Source organism: Leptinotarsa decemlineata, unplaced genomic scaffold (assembly GCF_025532065.1).
Source record: "Leptinotarsa decemlineata unplaced genomic scaffold, Ldec_3_MD MMD2_tig00026299_RagTag_RagTag, whole genome shotgun sequence".
Taxonomy (NCBI): domain Eukaryota; kingdom Metazoa; phylum Arthropoda; class Insecta; order Coleoptera; family Chrysomelidae; genus Leptinotarsa; species Leptinotarsa decemlineata.
This window is the reverse complement of record NW_027412676.1, coordinates 5,915,487-5,935,275: the sequence shown is the minus strand read 5'-3', so window position 1 is coordinate 5,935,275 and position 19,789 is coordinate 5,915,487. Positions and strand designations below refer to the sequence as shown.

General features: G+C 37.6%; 1 protein-coding gene and 1 long non-coding RNA gene across 2 annotated transcripts in view; one reads left to right on the top strand and one right to left on the bottom strand.

The window, feature by feature from the left end:
* LOC111516113 (uncharacterized) overlaps window positions 1-16,194 on the top strand; it is a 68,062-nt gene extending 51,868 nt beyond the window's left edge. Inside the window, exons 2-3 of the transcript XR_012466922.1 lie at window positions 8,528-16,008; window positions 16,061-16,194. The gene's annotated coding sequence lies outside the window, so the exon portion shown is untranslated. The remainder of the gene's footprint in view (window positions 1-8,527; window positions 16,009-16,060) is intronic.
* On the bottom strand, window positions 11,915-13,157 carry LOC111502758 (uncharacterized). The gene is made up of 3 exons (XR_002721779.2): window positions 13,020-13,157; window positions 12,628-12,768; window positions 11,915-12,196 (listed from the first exon to the last, which is right to left on the bottom strand). It is a non-coding gene; the product is annotated as an uncharacterized lncRNA (long non-coding RNA).
* Window positions 16,195-19,789: the final 3,595 nt, after the last annotated feature.

The following is a 19,789-nucleotide window of genomic DNA, read 5'->3' as shown; positions in this document are numbered from 1 at the left end:
AAGCATCACTTCACTTCCAAGTCCAGCAGACTTGGAACTTTCGGCTTGGTTGCTTGGAGCCATGAATCATTATTGAAATGATTGTTTGTAACATATTCCGTCGTGTGGCGGAGTAAATTATCAAATTCGTCAAGTTCTAACTGACTTGACCAAGTGGGGGAACATCTGAGGGCGTACATGAGTTTTGGAATCGCCAAACAATTTTTCAAAAGAAAAAATGCAACGTGTTTTGGAAGTTTATTCAATCTGGTGGTCAGCAATTTGAGTGATTCCCGTTTTTCTCAAAGATGTTCTGAAAGTGAATCTTCAGAGAGAGGAGCACCCAGAAGACTCCATTTAGACTTTTCCAAAATTCTTATGCCAGGAGCCAATTTCAAAATGGATTCGGAAATATTATTCGGAGTTGAAAGAGTAATCAACTCGCATTTTTCAAAATTTAGTTCAAGTCCAAGATGTTTTGAATAATCAATGATTTTTTCCAAATCCTTTGAAACACTATTTTCATCGCCAGCGATTGAGCCATCATCCAAATACCAACAATTAAATTCGGATGATAAGCTTCTAGTAAGTTCGTTGATGGTCAGACAAAAAAGAGCAGGTCCTAAAGGATCACCTTGTTGAACACCTCTCTCAGACAGAATCAGATGTTCACCAAAACTCAAATAAGAAGCTGATTTGTAACACTGACTTAAGAAGGGATATAATCCTGGAAACGAATCTCTAACCTTACGAAGCATGATGTTTCTATCAATCATATTGAAGGCATTTTTGAAGTATATTTTCAGGAAAATTTTTGAATCAGGATTTGGATGAAGATTAATATATCTACGAGCAGCATGAGCAACAGCTTCACATCCACCTGCAGTACCGAAACCAAACTGTAGTGGACGTAACATCGATCCTAGTTCGTCTTTAATCCTCATACAACCAAGTTTAGCTACCAATCGACGATAAAAGGTACCGACGGCAATCGGTCTTACTCCTCCATCTTTTTTCCGAAGAGCACACAGTGAAGCGCCAAAAAGTATAGGACAAATTTCTGGAGAAACCCTACCAGTAAAAATGAAGTTACATAATTTCGTAACAGAAGAAAGAAGTTTCTGTCCTGAATTTTCAGAGCTGTGACTAATGAGGTCTTGCATATGACTAGGGCAGAAAGAATCCAAACCACCAGCAGAACCAGAACGAAAAGATTTAATTGATTCCGATACTTCATGTTCTGAAAATTGGAACACCGGGAACTCTGAAAAATCGTGTGGTAGTTGCGAATCCAGAGAATGTGTGGAGGAATCTGATCGAGGGTGTTTTGATCGGATAACTGAAAGTGTGGATTCATCGTATTCGGCCAACGTATCACTTGAGCTCAAGATTCTGATAGCTGACCTAATGTCACCATCAGCTATTTTACTCAAAACAAGCTCAGAAAAGTTTTGGTTATATTTCCTTTCATCGATTTGAGATGGAATGACATTGGTCTTGGAATTGAGAAGTTTGATGTTTTTCTTTATGAGAGATGCGAGAGAAGATCTACGGGAGTCCTTGGCATGTGGGATGGAGAACAAAGTATAAGGAAAAGTTAACAAGTTTTCCCAGCTTGTTGGAGAGTTTGTATGTAAGCATTCTTCTATAATTTCGCAAAGGGCAGAGGCAGAGCAATTTCTTGCAGATTTGGGAATCCTTTTTATAATGTGACTGGATCGTTTCAATGAGGACAATTTTTCATGAAACGTAGTATTGAATGACGTATCTTTATTAGAATGAGGCAACAGAACACTTTTATGAAAGTTTTTTGTAGACCTGTGACTGCCCATACAATAAGACAATATATTTCTATATTGAATCCCTGAACAGGGACTATACTATCGTTGCAAACCATTATTTCTATAATGAATCTCAGCATAAGAAAATGAAATTTCACCACAGTGGTGTAGCAAGGGTAATTCAAGGTCAAGCACTGTAAATCATATATTCCATATAATGATGGATTTATCTCTCGTGATTTGGATCCCAGCAAATTTTCAATACGCTATGATGAATGTGTCGAAATTGGTACCTGTGACACATAACGGTGAACATCCCAGTCCATTTTTTCTAATACGTTATTCAGGCGTTCATTTGAAGGTGATTGACAATGTTTCGCGGTGTATTTCATCAGTTCGGACTTCTGTTGTCTAATATAATATAAATTGATTTGCAATCCCTGAAAGACATTGAAAAAATCAACAGGAAAATAACAATTTTAATAAACAAAAAACCGAAATTGAAAAGAAATAACATGCAAACAACAGCTTGTATTAACATTCAATTTTTTTTGGTACCTGCTTGCATGTCATTACTTTGTAATTTCAGTTTTTTATTCGAAGAAATTGTTATTTTTCTGTAAATTTCTTTGATTCCTCTCAGGGATTCAGAATCAATTCATATTATAGTAGGCAATGGAAGTTCGAATTGATGAAATACGTTATTGAGAATTTATCAAAATAGTGGCTGACGGATAAAATTTGTTCAAAATCATCATCAACAAAATTCTGAAGACAATGCCATTTCTCAAAGTAAATAACACTCTTCGTAGTGATTTTGTGAAACAATCAAGTGATGAGGAAATAATTAGTCGAATTTTTCTTATTAGTCAGTGGGCTATGCTTGAAAACTGGCCGTAAACAAATCTAAAGTAAATGGAACTTCAAACGTTCCAACCAGTCTCTATATACCTACACAGTAGGTTTAATGGACTGACACCTATCAGAAAACAACTACTCCCCTGGCTAATACCACGAAGGGCGTTGGATTATATCCGACAGGCTTCAGTGCAGGAATTTTCACAGAAAATGTCCTGCATATGCAATTGGCAATACAACTGAAAGAGTCGACCTTCAATTATGGAACGGGCACACTTGCAGACCGGTTTCGGGCTTATTAGCCACTCATCAGTGCAAGATAGTGACCATCATCGACATGAAGTCAATGATATTCCACAATTGAAAATCGGAATTCTCTCAGAGTATTTCATTCCTCTTCCGAAGTTGGAGCGAACATCACAAATGTCACTCCATCTCGTGGACGAGGTACTAACCAACTGCATATCCGTAATTTGCCCGATTCCTCTGAATAAGGAAGAAAAACTTTCTTATTAGTCAGTGGGCTATGCTTCAAGACTGGCCGTAAACAAATCTAAAGTAAATGGAACTTCAAACGTTCCAGCCAGTCTCTATATACCTACACAGTAGGTTTAAGGGACTGACACCTATCAGAAAACAACTACTCCCCTGGCTAATACCACGAAGGGCGTTGGATTATATCCGACCGGCAGTGCAGTGCAGGCAAATTACGGATATGCAGTTGGTTAGTACCTCGTCCACGAGATGGAGTGACATTTGTGATGTTCGCTCCAACTTCGGAAGAGGAATGAAATACTCTGAGAGAATTCCGATTTTCAATTGTGGAATATCATTGACTTCAGGTCGATGATGGTCACTATCTTGCACTGATGAGTGGCTAATAAGCCCGAAACCGGTCTGCAAGTGTGCCCGTTCCATAATTGAAGGTCGACTCTTTCAGTTGTATTGCCAATTGCATATGCAGGACATTTTCTGTGAAAATTCCTGCACTGACGCCTGTCGGATATAATCCAACGCCCTTCGTGGTATTAGCCAGGGGAGTAGTTGTTTTCTGATAGGTGTCAGTCCATTAAACCTACTGTGTAGGTATATAGAGACTGGCTGGAACGTTTGAAGTTCCATTTACTTTAGATTTAATTAGTCGAACGTCAATGACGTTTTCTCGTTTGACTGAAGAGTTAATCGGTTGAGCATTATAAAAAATCTTGGTGTCAGAAGTAGCTATAATCAATTATGAAACTGATAGTGTAACCTCATGAAATATATTTCTACTAAAACAGAGAATATACCACAGTTTGTGGAAGGTGAAATACTCAATATCAAGCCAATCATTGAGTCCTATCACACTTCCCACCTCGCATCGTTTTTTTTTCACTACCATCTTGCACATGGACTACCCCTTTGGGAATATCCAAGATGCGTTATAAGTGTACCCTCAGCAAAGAAAAATTTTTTAATAGTCATAAAATTACTTAGGATTTCACCTGCTTCGAAAACGTTTCCACATACCCTGCACAGATACTCTATTACTGTGGCACACTATTATTCCTCTAATGAATCTCAGCACAGGAAAATGAAATTACCCACCCACAGGAGGTTATCGATACACAAAATAATATCCCCCATAGAATTTTATATTAAATTCTGTAGGTGAAGAATGCCCATGAAAGTCAATAAATTTGAAAAACTGAGTAACATTTTTATGAATGTTTATGAGTTGGAATTGAAAATTGATAAAAAGAGTTCCTTTTATGGAGTAGTGCCTGTGAGGTTAACTCAAAGTAAATAAGAAAATTATGTCAATTTGTTTCATCATCAGTTCGGAATTCCATTGTCTAATATAATATAAAATGATTTGAAATACCTGAAAGATTTTGTGAAAAATTAAAAAAGAGATTAGCTGAAAAATAACAATTATATTGAACAGAAAACTGAAATTACAATGAAATGAAATACAAGCAACAACAAAAAAAATTAAACTTCCAACACGGGATGAAAATTTGAAATTTTCAACAAAGAATTGAAATGAAAAATCAGAAGACTCCAAACCAAGTTACTTCACGACGTTTCGATTATTTGTATCCACAATCGTCTTTGGGTGTTAACTGGACTTATTTCTTCGGAATCTGACTATTTACATGTTATTCGAGTGATTTCACCTCCTCTCTCACCAATTCATCGTATTTAGTGGAAGCTGACTGTATTAAAATTAAATTTTTTTTATACTGGCTTGTATGGTATTTCTTTGTAATTCCAGTTTTTTGTTCGAAGGAATTGTATTTTTCTGTTGATCTTTCTGATTCCTTTTAGGGATTTCAAATCCTTTCATATTTTGCATCTGTAGAGTAGGGAGGGTGAGTGTAAGCCCACGTACTTAGGCCACATGTGATCCACTGTATATTCTCCCGAGGAGTTGTCCTCCTAGGTCATCGTCCATCCTGTCCTTTCCAAGAAGGTGGACAGGTCGCTGGGAGACATCTCCTTTATATCGGCAGGTATAGGCCAAGACTCGCCGAACACACACTCTATTATAGTCTCATCTTCCTGCTCACACATCCCGCATAGAGGTGTGTCCACTAGCCTCATATTATGTATGTGTTTCCTTAGCTGACAGTGGCCAGTCAGAAATCCTACTGTAAGGCGTAGATTTTTCCTGGTCATCGCCAGATATTTCTTCGGCGCCAGCTTCCCACGGTCGCCCAAGGTGATCCTGGCAAGATTACATCCTTTGATTTCATACCATCTCTTAAAGGATTGAGCATGGGTGTAACATTTGACTAGTTTCGCAATTATCGAAGTCATCAGGCCGTGGGTGCCACTGGGTCCTAAAATTCTTAGTCCAACCGCTTCCTTGGCTGAAGAGTCGGCAATGCGATTACCTTTGCTTCTGTTGTGCCCTTCAACCCACCTTAGGATAATGTTATTATCTACCGAGGCTTTGGCTAAATCTTGGTACTAGCCGTACTAGCGTAGCTAGTACTCTAGTACTAGCCGTGAAGTAACACGCTGTCTGTTCAAGGCTGATAGTGCTTGTCTGCTGTCAGTGCAGATTGGTATATTTTTGCCAGAAATTCTTTTCTTGGTTATTTCTTTTGTGGCGATTGACATACCAGTCAGTTCTGTTTGGACCACGCTGGTATTTCTTCCCATTCCCCACTTAATCCTTAGGCTTAGTGATCTGGAGTACACTTCACATCCTGAGCCTTCTTTACTTACTTACCTAAGGCGTTGATATCCTTGCTGCCCCAACTCACATGGTGAGAGTTTGAGTCGCAACCCAATATGAGCTCCACTGTCTGGTTGAGGCAGTGGTCCACTAGTTCCTCCATTTCTCTGGTCGGTGGTAGGGTGGCTGCATCTGAAGGGAGGTACACCGATGCGATTATCAACGCCATATATTTGCCTTTCCCAACTGGACATTCAACTTTGACCGCAGTGAGATCTGAGGTGCTGAATTGTGCCATCGGAAACGCTTTGTATTTCCTAGGAACGTAGACAGCCGTCCTAGGTTGCTGGTTGCTTGGAAAGCTGAAAATTTGACCAGTTTAGCTACTGAAACCAGTAATTTTGGTCTTTATTATCCAGGGCTCCTGGATCAAAGCTATTGCCTCCTCCAATATATTAAGGTGGCGACATAGTGTTGCCGTTGCCGCTTTTTTGTGTTGAAGGTAGCATTGTATTATTTTTACTTTTTTCCAACGTCCTTGCCCATGAGACAGTTGTTAGATTCAAAGTTACCTTCAGAGGTCCATCTGCTCCCCCGCTGGGCGGGAGGCGGCCTCGCTGTTTCTAGCTGCCTCCTCCGTCAGGTCATCGACTGCCATCTGTTCAGATGCTTCGACTTCCTTTTCGAGATCCATGGTGGCTTTGGGGTCAATATTCACTTTAGGTGGCTCGACTTCCAAGGACCTAGGGTTTTCAGAGGCACCCTCTGCTTCTTTCTTTGTTACTCTGATGGTCAGTGAGGTGAACGCATAGCTTAACCTCATCAACTTCATCTTGAGGACAGCCATATCATCATCTCCGATCCCGAAGACGAAGAGGTGTCCTGTGGGTTCATCTTAGCCGCATGATGCAAAGTACACCATCTTGCTATCGTCAGGTCAGGGTTCTGCGCCTTCAACCGACCCAGCACCCTCTCCTTTTCACCAGATGTCGTCTTGTGGACGTCCTCCGGGATCCAGAGTGAGGCTTTGGTAGGCTTTGGGAGCTCATCCACACTGACGACCGCCAGTGATGCTCCTTCCACGGCTTAATATTCATTGTGGCTTTCTTCAGCCACTCTAGTGTCACGTCGTCATCGCAAACCACTCTGATGATTTCACCAGAGTATGTCCACGACTTGAACGTGAGCGGTTTGCTGTTGTTGCTGGAGGCGGAGAAGATGATCTTGTCTAGTTCCTCCAACAGTTGTTTTTTGATGAGACTCTCTCGTTCTGCGGTAACCTTACCGTACGGGTTAGTCTCATCTATGATAGCTACCTTGAGGTGTCTCAAGGCGGTCTCCACGAAGGTTTTGGAGGGTGCAGCGACAATACTGTCGCTGCGCGGCTTCTTCAACCTTCTTGCGGTTTCCTCCGTGGAGGTACTGGTGTTAGGGCGCTTTCCTGCAGTGGCAGCCGGTTCCTTGCCTTTTTCCAAGGCGGAGCTCTTGGCGCCCGCCGCAAGAGATGCCCTTGTTGTTGGAGATGGAGTGGGAGAGGGGGAGGTTACACTCATAGTTGCTGCCACTCCTGCCTCCTTCGCTCTCTTTCTCCTCTTGGCCTCGACGCCACTAATACGCTTACGCCTCGGCCTCTGCGTTACATCGAGAGGTGATCTGCTATGTCCAGCCCCATTCTGAGCGGTAGCTTGGGGTGAACATTTCTCTTCATCCCCAGCCCCCGCCCTAAATTGAGGTGAGCATTGCTGTCCAGCCTCGGGATTTGTTGTTTTTTTATTCTGTTTTGGTTGTTTTGTTTGTGTGTCTGTGTTCATGTGTGTTCCCACGAGTAGCGAGGAAGGGTTGTTCACCTCTGGCAGAGATCCGCATTACCAGAGGAAGGCTGATTAAAATGAGGCTTCGCCCAGTTCCTCAAGGGGATCGTTCGTAACCGCATATCACCCTGCAGCCATTCAGCTGTCGGTACGATTCCTTACACCTTAGCTTGGGTAGGCTGGTCCGCGGTGGCATGCTTTGCAGGGCTTTTGGGGGGTTTTAGTTCCCCTCACCCTACTCATTTCTGCCACTGACCAGGAGTCCGGCAACCCCGTCCGTAAGGCCGCATTGGCTTCCCGGAAAGGGTCTCCAGTTCCCTGGCCGTTCCCCTATCCGCCACCTGGGGACGCGCCCGATAGGTAGCCCAACCCACGGTATCATTTCATATCATATTTGACAATGAAGTCCGAACTGATGAAATACGTTATTGAGAATTTATCAAAATTGTGGGATCCGACACCACACACGGTTAAAATCTTAGCAAATTTTCGATACGCTAATGCGCATCAACAAATATGGTGGGACCCCGTACTTCAGTGCCTTGTGGGGGAGTACATCATTGCGAACAATATTTTTTTGTATGCTATCAGAATCAGTTTGCTATGATGGAAGGAGACACAGTTATGTATCAAAAATATGGTTTGAATACATCATGAGAATTGTTTATGAAATTTAGTAAATTTAAATGCTCGATTACTTTGTTTCACATAGCTCCAAGGCAGTATAATCTTATATAATTCTAAAGAGAATGTATCATTAGAAAGTTGACTGGAGATAATGTTTGAGTAGAACGTTGTTCAAGTAAAATGTGGTGATAAATTCAAACAATAAATATGAAAGGACAATTCATTTAGAGATCAGCACTTCTTTAATATACATCAGAATAAACTGTGCTGTTCTCCCGATTATTTATTTTTTCATTTCACTTCAGATGGATCTTGATGCTGTCATTCTGTTTCGATTGTAGAGAAGAAGATTCCGAAAGCGGTTATAAAGTTGCAGATTTTGATCATAAATGAACGACAAAAAATTTATTCAGCGAGGATAGTTCAAAGTAGTTTTCGGAGAGACAATCATCCTTGAATTGGGAAAGAACGTGGTGTCTTCACCTTAAAGAGTCAACGGTGATTACAAACACCATATTGCCAATTTTACTCCGGAAAAATACACTATTGCCTTTAGACGAAACAGAGACTTGTGCAAACATTTATCTGCTATATCGATTGAAATTGTTGAATTGTAAAGATGAGTTAGTTTTTTCATGAATAATAGGTGATACATCGTGAATGAATTTGAAGAAACAATATCTAAAATATATGGAACGTTGAAATCAATCAAAGAAAATTCAGCTGAGTGTGTGATAAAGCTATGAAAAAATTAAAACTCAAAGTAGGTGAGAAAAATGAAATCTTAAGGAAAATTTTACAATTGAAACGACTGAGATGTTTACTTATGATGAAAAATGAAAATGTAGGTTTGAAGAAGGAGCGTTAGGTTTGCTGGAAAGTTGTTGATTCTTATATTAATAACAGAGTGAAAATGAGTGAATGAGTGTCATCATCAATGTGAAACATGAAGCAACAAAAGCTTTTTTGGCTGAAGGATTAAATTTGTTCAAAAAAATCATCAAAAAATTCTGAAGACAATGCCATTTCTCAAAGTGAATATCACTCTCTGTAGTGATTTTGTGAAACAATCAAGCGATGAGGAAATAATTAGTTAAATATATTTTGTCACAATAAATGTAGTTTTAGATTAGGGAACGGATCTCATTGTGTGGTATCCAGAAAATGTCATTGATTACATCTTAAATGAACTGTCAGAGGTCTCTGAAGAGTCAATCGGTTGGGCATCATTGGGCATTATAGAAAATCTTGCTGTCAGAAGTAACTATGAACAATTATGAAACTGACAATGGAACCTCATTCATTAAAATACCACCACAAATTTCGAGAAAACAAGCATGTATCAATATTCGATATTATGAAGAGGCATGCTTTTTGTGGAGTGTACTTAGCGCTTTATATCCACCCACAGGAGGTTATCGACATACAAAATTATATCCCCCATATAATTTTATATTGAATACCGAAGGTTGAGAAATGCCCATGAAAGTGAATCAAATCAATAAATTTGAAAAACTGAATAATAGTTTCATGAATGTTCATGCGTTGGAATTGAATATTGATAAAAATAATGTGCATGTGTGAGGTTAACTCAAAGTGAATTAGAAAATCATGTCAATTTGTTTTATCATTAGTTCGGAATTCCATTGTCTAATATGATATAAATTGATTTGAAATACCTGAAAGATTCTGTGACAAATTAATAAAGAGATTAGCTGAAAAATAACAATTATATTGAGCAGAAAACTGAAATTACAATGAAATAAATTACAAACAACAACAAAAAAATTAAGCAATCAACACGAGATGAAAATTTAAAGTTATTACCAAGGAATTGAAATGAAAAATTAAAAGAACCCAAACCAAGTTACTACACGACGTTTGGATTATTAGTATACACAATCGTCTTCGGGTGTTAACTGGACTTATTTCCCCGAGATCTGACTATTTAAAGATTATTAGAGTGGTTTCACCTATCCCCTCTTTCCTTCCTCCGCTTCATCGAATTTAGCTGAAGCTGACTGATTCATTTATTTGACTGCTATATCAATTATTCTCAAGTGAATAAAAATGAAGAATATAGTACAGTTTGTGAAAGATGAAATACTCAATATTGAGCCAATGATCAAAAAACCAAAAATCGTGAATTTTGGAACTCTTCACATTCGGGAGAAAATTTTCAGAGTTAATAATATCATCTTCAGAGACCACTATCATTTCACGGTATGATTCCGAGGCTTTGCGCATCGAGAGTGCAACATTTTTTTTGAACAACTCTGTACCGGTTATTTTTTATAATATGTCAAATTATGACTTCCACTTCATACTTGAAAATTCAGCCAAAAGAAAGTTCTCTGAGCGTGTTTCCATTGACAAAGAGTAATATATTTCCTTCACTCTCAATGATTGTGATAGTAGAATGAAATTTAGGTTCATAGAATCTTTCAGATTTATTGGTGCAAGTTTTGAACAAGTATCCAATATAAATAAGAACAATCTTCAAAAGTTCAAGTCTGAATTAGAAGATTCAGATGATGAAACATTCATACTATTGACTATGATGTATTATTTCCCTACGATTATTTGAATAATGTGGAAAAATTGAATGATCTTCAACTTCCGCTAATTGAAAAATTCTACAATGAATTGAATAATGTAGAATTATATAGAGAAGACTACATTCATGATCGAAATGTATGAGAATAATTCAAAATGAAAAGTCTGACAGGGTATAGGTATAGTTATGAAAACTGATATTTTGCTACTTGCCGATGTGATGCAAAATTTTGGAGAAACTGCTTTGAAAATGCATGGTTTAGGTTCAAAGTGAGTGGGTCTATTCAACCCTCCACCGCAAAGCGCAAGGGTTTATTGTGGTTCACACCTATTCCCACTCGGCCACTCGGTTTATATTGCGAGTGGTCTTCCAGGTCAGATGGTGAGAGTACGGCTCTGCCGAACTCAAAAGACCTGATTCGGTCCACAGCGGGGCAGGCACTAAGTATATGCTCTGTTAATGAGGTAGTCCGATAGACAAGTTGCAAGATTCCCACCTTGATACCCACGACAACCTTCCCATATGAGGGTTTCTGCACGTCAGCTACACATGACGACGCCTAAGATTCAGCCGTGCAGGGCTTTTTCGCCCATGGTTTTGGTAGAACCTCACTTGAGCGCGAGCGTTTGCTAACCTGCTCATGGGGGTTAGTTCCCACACCTGAGAAAGTTTCTGCGTACGCCACAGATCTCGCCTGTTGAACTAAATTTGCAGAGAGGTCCGTTGAGTCGTGAACTCGACATCCATCTCCTCTGTAGACTCGCTCCTGAACTTAATTTGAAGGGAAGTCAGTACTGAATTCACAGGGAGGCCCGTCGGAGTCGTAAACTCAACATCCATCTCCTCTGGAGACTCGCTCCTGAACTACATTTTGTAACGTAATAATTACTGCAGATTTACCATGCTAGTGCAGTGGAAATTGGAGTGGTGTCCTTTGGACTAACTTGCCAGTTTCAGATTTTTTTTTGGTGTCAAGCAAGGTTCTTGAAATTGAATTTTGGCTGGACGCCAGAATTTTTTGTTTTTAGGAAAAAGGATGAAAATTCAAACTTCCTTTTAATATATATAACGATAAATTGTAATATATATATAACGGTAATTTTCTTCTATTTTGTATAAAACAATAAAACATCAATCAAATGTATATGAAATATAATAAAATAAATATGCAATCATAACAATGAATTGTACATAAATGCAATACAATATTTACAGAGGTACCTGTTAGTTCTTACAATAGTAGACTGCACCCAGTTCGGTGTAGGTTGTCTTGTATTCGTCAGCGTTCAATATATAGGGCTTCTATATTCACCCTTGTACCTTTTTGAGAACGGAGCATCGACCTTGAAGACCAGTTACTGGTTGGGGATCTCAGTAGGGCTGATATGTTCACCCTTGTATCCCTTGGAAACTATAACTTGAAGGTGAGTAGCTCAGGTATATATACAAATATATATGATTGAAACAGGTTATATATACAAAATATTACAAATGCAAGTAAATTAAAGCAAAAGAATATTCACACAAAGAAAACTTTGTTTATAGAAATAAAATATCAGTTAACGTGACAGTGCGTTCCAAGAAAGAGATAATCAAATATATTTTTCAATGTCTAAGCAGTTCAAGTTTTAAATAGATGAGTATTGAGTTCAAGGTATTTCATTCGATTTAATTGAATATTTTTAAAGGTGAAGATAATACAGGGAAACGTGAGATCCAGATGAGATAAGATAAGTTATATTTTCACAATTATCACTGGACCTGACGGCTCAAAAGTGACTCTGGGTGAGATCCGACACACAATTATTGATTTATGAATTCACAGAAAACGTGTGTTCCAATACTCACCCATAATCGTCTCCAGCCTTAATTATCTAATATATATATCTCTAATATATATATTTTCCCAGCAGGAACAACCTTCAGCTTCTATTCCGGACAATATAATTTGCGATCCTTTTGGAACTTCACTAGTCATGCAGCCAAATGCTGTGAAAATAGAGACGCAATCAAATTCTTAAAAATCAGAAATTTTCGCTTCACGAAATTATGAAAGCTAAATAGATATGTCCCTCACGATAAATGATCTCACGATACTCGTGAACGGAAGATATATCCACTCAAATACTGAAGGATTACAAAAACAAGTCGAAATATCGATTGCATGAAACCATGCATATCGCCATTTTTTGATAACCCAAAATTAAGATAATATTTCTAGGAACACTTCTATCACGTACCTGTTACTCAGTTCAAACAATGAACACTTCATCAAAAACGGAAAAAGGAAGATTAGATCGATATATTCAAACAACGCAATCAATTCAAGTGATCAATTCATCAATTGATGTTGCTTCGACCATCGTCAAAAAGTAAGCGAGCGGGCCCACCAGTCCCTTTGAGAAATATTGAATTCGTTCATACATATTTTATTCTACCTACTGACGCGAACTTGAAATTGCGTTCTGTAAAAATATAAGTGTTGTAGGTTTCATTGATTGATGATTCGGCTATCTTCCGCAAGATGCTCTGGCAGATACGAAATCATTATTATTGTTTTACTCTTGGTCACTAGATAGGGGGCTCATATTTATGATAAATTCAGTTATTATAAATAATGTAACGTTCAACCGTTACATATCTCCCTTCCTCCCCAAAAAAATTCAAAGTAGAGCTTTGGAATTTTTGCTTATTCTTTTCATACTTAATATAAAAAAAAACGTAAATTATAGCATTTAATAAGCTGAAACTCTACTCTCAAAACACTAGACAGGTTGAATGAAAGAAAGCAAAAGAAAAAGAAAGATGCAATGTTTGGTAACTCCCAGGCAAGGACACAGCATAGCCAGAAGGTGTCACGAACAATCTGGTCTGAATGCCCTCTTCGCTGCTAGATGTTAATAGCTGCACCGGTGAGAACATCCAGTTCTCCCAGAATACTTGGAACAACCACCAACCACGCCAAAACCAGATCAGGAAATTCCCAGACTGTGCATCTGTGGTGAAAAAAAGGAAAGGTTATAATATTGATTTAACCAGTTGTCACCTTCAACTGGGGTAAGATATAGCACTACCAGACTGAAACAGTGAAACCGAAATATAATTGAAATTTTCGGAATACCCCCATTTCTTCCCTGGCGCTGTGTACAAGTCCTCAGCTGCAACGGATCCATGGAGCTCAGGATCCCCCAGTAGCATTGCCTGGCCGCCCTTAGGCGGGCTTCACACGCTGACCGGCCTTGACCTCCGCGCTAGCACAGACAATACCCCCCAAGATCACCCTTTTAAGGATGCTGCACACCTGAGCGATGCTCACACCCCGCCAGAGTGAGTCCCTATGACAAAAAAATGGCAAAAAATTCTTGAAGAATTGTTCCTTGTTTTTACAGGAAAAGGGTAAAATTTCCAAATAATTCCTTCATTAGAGTATCTATTGCGGGATATGTAGTTAAATTGGGAAAAGATATAGGGAAATAAATTTAAGACATTAAAGAATTGGAACTGTTAACCAAAACTCTGCGGCAAACAAGTATAGTCAGAATATATCAATATGAACTATCTGAAACAACCCCTGCTCCCAGTAAGCGATTTACTTCCTGAAATCGATAATTACTATAGAAACACACATATACCAGGCAATTTGAGCTGTCATATCTCAAAGATAAGCTAGGTACTTATGTGCAAGATATATTTCAGGAATTTAATTTCTGAAATCGATTATTACTATAGATACACACATATACATTGTGTGGAACATTGGATCATTGGAAGTCCTTCTAAATTGATGAAGATATATAGAGCAAGTTCCGTTGACCCCTTATGATTTAAAATTTATACTCTTATTTGAACAATATTATCTCATCTGAACTCTTTGAGCAAAGGCCTCGGCTATTAACTGATATGTCTTTTGATGAAATTCGCTTGACCAAAGGATGTTTTCAATTATCAATTTTAATTTTGAAAAAGGTGAAAATTTATCTACTTATAGAAAACGAAAAGTAAACATACATACATACCTTCAAAATATGACTGTCTATTCAAAATCTGTTCTCTATGGAAAACAAAACCAATGCATTTGGAACCTTTCTCCATCAGATCTGTCGCAATGGTTTGTCAGGCCGCCTAAAATCATTTTCTTGTGTGATAGTGTCAATTTTGCAACAACTACTAGAAAATTCATTTGAATTACATGGCAGAAGATAACTAATATAATGTGTATGAAATGCTCAAGGCAAGTACCACATTCATTTAATAAGAAGTCATATCATCTCCGTCTAAATAGTTATCCAATTACTTACCAATTAATATGTTACCATTATTTCAAACATTGAAATGGATCTCATAAGCATCTATTGAAAGATAGGCATATGCCATCGCGAACTTTTTATGTAAATTCATAAAATAACAATATCTAGAGAATTGTTTTGTTATATGCTAAAGGGTAGCGTTTTCGATGCAGGCTCTTAGTCTAAAGTCATCTCTCGAGGGTCACTCTATACATAACAGAAAGTGCTAATAAACAACAAAGTCGGATATGACATAATAAAATGGAAAAAAATGCTGTCTGGTGTCAGTGACCAAAAACTGTCCACGTTAATATGGATTTTCTTTTCATCAGTTCGTACTTCCATTGTGTAATATATAAATTGATTTGAAAACCTTCAAAAAAATTAAAAATGAAAAGTATTGACTGAAAATAACAGTTTTATTAAACAAAAAAACTGAAATCACAAAGAAATAACATACAAGCAACTACCAAAACAAATAAAAAAAAATTAAAAAGTATAAAAAAATGAAAAATAAAAATTAAAAGATTTCAAACCAAGTTATGTCACGACGTCCAAACATGCTCTGCTATTCCGGATTTGCTGGTTTCTCTTCGCTGTGTGTGTGTTTCTTGTGCTCAGTAATGTGAACTTTCACTGGCCTCTCAGTTTCACCGATGTATGATTCTCCGCACTCGCAGGGTATCCGGTAAATGCAATTCTTGGAATCGCAGTCCGCGTTTGGTGGCCTGGTTTTCGTGAGGCTGCTACGGATAGTGTTCCCAGATCTGAAGCAGGTCATGATGTTATACTTGAACCCAATCCTTCTTATTCTTTTCGATAATCCTCAGATGTATGGAAATACAAGTACTGGTTGTGGCGGCTTCTCGTCCTTGTGGAGTTCTTGCTGTCTTCTAGCTGAGGCCTGTTCTACCATCACTCTGGAGTAACCATTTCGTTGAAGGTAATTTTTGATAATGCCTAGTTCCTTTTCGAGACCTTCCTTTGTTTTACAGAGCCGAAAAGCACGGTCTAGCAAAATCTTGATGATTCCCCTCTTAGTCGATTGATGGTGGTTGGATGTCTGGTTCAGATACTCTCCTGTGTCAGTGGTTTTTCGATATACAGATGTTTCCTATTCGGTGTCGGTCCTCTTCACCAATACGTCTAAAAAAGGCAATTCGTTGTGGACTTGCTACGGATCCTGTTTCTCTAAATTTCGACATTATCCTTGACATATAGGTATGTTGAACATTTTTCCTGGATGCCGTTCATTAAAAATATTAGCTACTTGCCGGTATGGTGTATTCTAACCACATATTGAAACTATTTCTATTTTTTCCTGAAGAGACAAACTTATTGCAACAATAACTGTTGAAAATTTGACAAGTGAATCAACAACTTGACACTAAAATAGCATGCATTTTGTTTGTCAAGACCTACTTAAAAATTTTATGCAACGTGATTAAGCATCCTTACCGCCCTAGTTAGTGTTTATAAATAATCTGTAGAAACTGAATATTTAAATTTTAATGTAATTTCAACTCTAGTAATTTTATTAATACTTATTGCAGTTTTTGAGTTGTGTCTGCTTTTTCAAAATTAAAGGTACTGACGTTTGTTTAAGATAATACCCAAGTGATTTGAACTTCGCACCAGTCATGTTAAAATTTTTATAGTACATTTTTAATTTCTCTCTAAAAATGTCCGTAGAGTGAAAATTTATCAGAAAAGTTAAACTCCATGATGATTTTTTTGTGTATAGATTAATTGATGACAATTAACCGAACTTGTTTTTCAAAATAGACGTAGACATAACTATTTCAAGTAACATTTTGGTAAATTTGATCTAGAAATGCACTCTTTCAATTTAAAAAAAAAGAAAGTTGAAGTTGACAAACACTGAACGTCAGTGGGTCGCAGTTGGCCGCAGCATTTTAAGTTAAATTCAAAGCACAAAGCTAAACTTAATTGAAACTTTTCGAAAAAAAAGTTTCCCATATGGTGCGCACTTTAATGGTGACACTGTATATATTCACATATTTGAGTTTGGAGTACCTGAGTTTCACCTAACGAATTGATCTCAAATATGTACCTGTGTTTAGGAATTACTCAATAAATTTGTAATGAATCAAATTGAATGGGCTCATTTATCAGTTAATTACAAGTTTCCACATTTGAAAAAAAATCAGTAACAAAGAACTCTTCAATATATATATATATATATATATATATATATATATATATATATATATATATATATATTTCAAAATATTCTCACAGATTGAGTCTCAGCCTTTACGCTGCTGAAAGTAACAAGTAGTCATGATTGAAGTAATGGCTTTGCATGACACTTTTATGTATGTTTTCTCCTAGACCTGTGACTGTCCTTGCAATAAGACACTATATCTCTATAATGAATCCCTGCACAGGCACTATATTAGTTGCGAACTATCAAATTTGATTTTTGAGGAGTCAATCAAGGATCGGGTTTCGTATAAATTACTGAAACTTTCGTATTCTTAAGGAATTTGTTAGAAGGGAGTTACTTCATGTTCTGGTATTTTTTTGTTTTGTGTTTCTGTGTCTTGTGTTTATGTATCTCGTGTTTCTCCGTCAGTTGGTTTGTTCGTTTCATCAGTTTCGTTTGAAGCGAGTATCGAAAGTTTTCATTTGTTATGGTGAGATTGTCGCCTTCAAGATAGGATATGTCAGGATATTCAAGGCATAATTCGGTTATCATTTGTTCTTCTTCATGGTTTGAATGGTCGAGTCTGAGTTGATTTTTTATCTCTTGAGTTCTGTCGATTTGTTCTGAGTCATCGACAGAGTTGTTGATGTTCAAAATTGATTCAAAGTCTGTTATTGATTCGAGAATTAGGTCTGAAAAGTCTATTGTTTTGGAAATTGCGTTGGTATTTATGATAGATGTCCAAAATTCACCATTTCTGTTGGTTTTTACTAAAGCGTTTAGTATTCTGACTTTCTCTTTTTCTTGCGCTAACAGTATAGCGTCAGGCGTTACTTTTGAGTTTGTATATTCTTTTTGTTCTGGGTTCAAGTGAAATTTGGTTTGGTTTCGATTTCTCGTTCATTTCATTATCTATAAAGTTTGGATAAAGGAACCGTTTCGAAATTTGTAATCAGTTGTTTGTTTTTTAAATCAATAATACAATTATAATATTCCAGAAATTCGGATCCTAATGAACCATCAAATTCAATATCAAAATTGTGAACGTAAACTTTATGGGGATCATTATCTTTGAAATTGATCAGGGTCGATTCAGTAAAACTTTTTGGTCCGTGATTCCCTGGACTATTACAATTTCTGAGAATCGGTGAAGGTATTTTTCACAAGTTTTTGGTTTGAATATCGAAATTCCTGCATCAGTATCCATTAAAATTTTGAAGGTATTCGAGAGGTCTTTGATATGGTATAAAGTGAAGTGAACTTACATGAAGCGTTGATCCGGAAAATTCTGATCGTGGTGACAATCTTGTATGTTCATTGATTGGATTTGAGTTTGATTGTCTGACGTTATGTCTTGTGATCGATTGAAATTTGGAAAGTGGTGTTGTGTAGGGAGTGAAAGAAAATCCTGGTATCCTGATATATTTGGATTGTTCACCTATTGGTCGTATTGGTCTTTTTGGTCATATTGATGGTATTGATTGTATTGTTCAAGTTGTTTTCGTGGGTATTGACCATTATCAGTATACCAGTAATTTCCTTGGCTACCAGCTATATAGTAGTTCTCATATTCTGAGTTAAAGTCCTGAAGAGGATGTTCATCTTCATATTCAACGCAATGTATTCTTTGTAGATTTAAGTTGGGGTTGCGTTGAATCACTGAGGGACGATTCTGGTTTTGATTTTGATTTGGCCTAGATGGGGTATTTTGGAATTGCAGCCTTTGTTGATTGGTTTGAAAGTGAGGTCTTTGTTAATTATTTTGAAAATTCGTTCAAGCGCGGTTTTGTTGGGGGAAAATTAGGTGTAGAAAATTCGTGTTTTGAAAGAAATTTGCGTTATTTCGTTGTGATCGTTGTCTATGGTGGCATTTGTTCGACAAATTCCCAAAGCGTTCACAAAAATTACATGTTCTTGAAGATTGAGGTTGTTAGGGTTTTTTTGGGGATGTTGTTTATCGGTTGGTTGTGTTGGTCATGTTTTTGGTTTTCGAAATACGAAAGCTGGAGTTCTCTCCTGATTTGCATATGTGCTTCGAGCATATCTCTGGGATTTCCAACGCGGGGGTTCAAGTCCGGTAAGTGTATTCGATGTCATAGTTTCGATGAGTCTCGATTGAGCTGTTTCTTGATCGGCAGTGGGAGTAGATTTTTTAATACAAGCGTGCATTTTGGCGTTATGTACATGTAATCTGTTAGAGAATATGAACGCGGTTTCGTTTGGTAGTTGTTTTAGTCTTTGAAGATTTTGTATTGAGGAGGTGAGATCTCGGGTATCACCAAAGTTTAAATTCAGTAGGTGTTTAATTTCCTGATAGGTTTCGGAGTTTCTAGAGCTTGTAAGTTGGGCGAAGTTTTTTTTTATTGTGTATTGTTAAAATATTTCTTTGATCGCGAATTGACATTTGGTACGCACAATCACAAGCATTTATAAATGTAGTTGAAAATATTTGATCTTCTTCAAACTCAAGGACGATTGAAAATATCTTTGACAATTCATATGGTTCTATTTCAGGGATAAGTTCAGGGATCGATTAATTCAGCCATATCGCTCA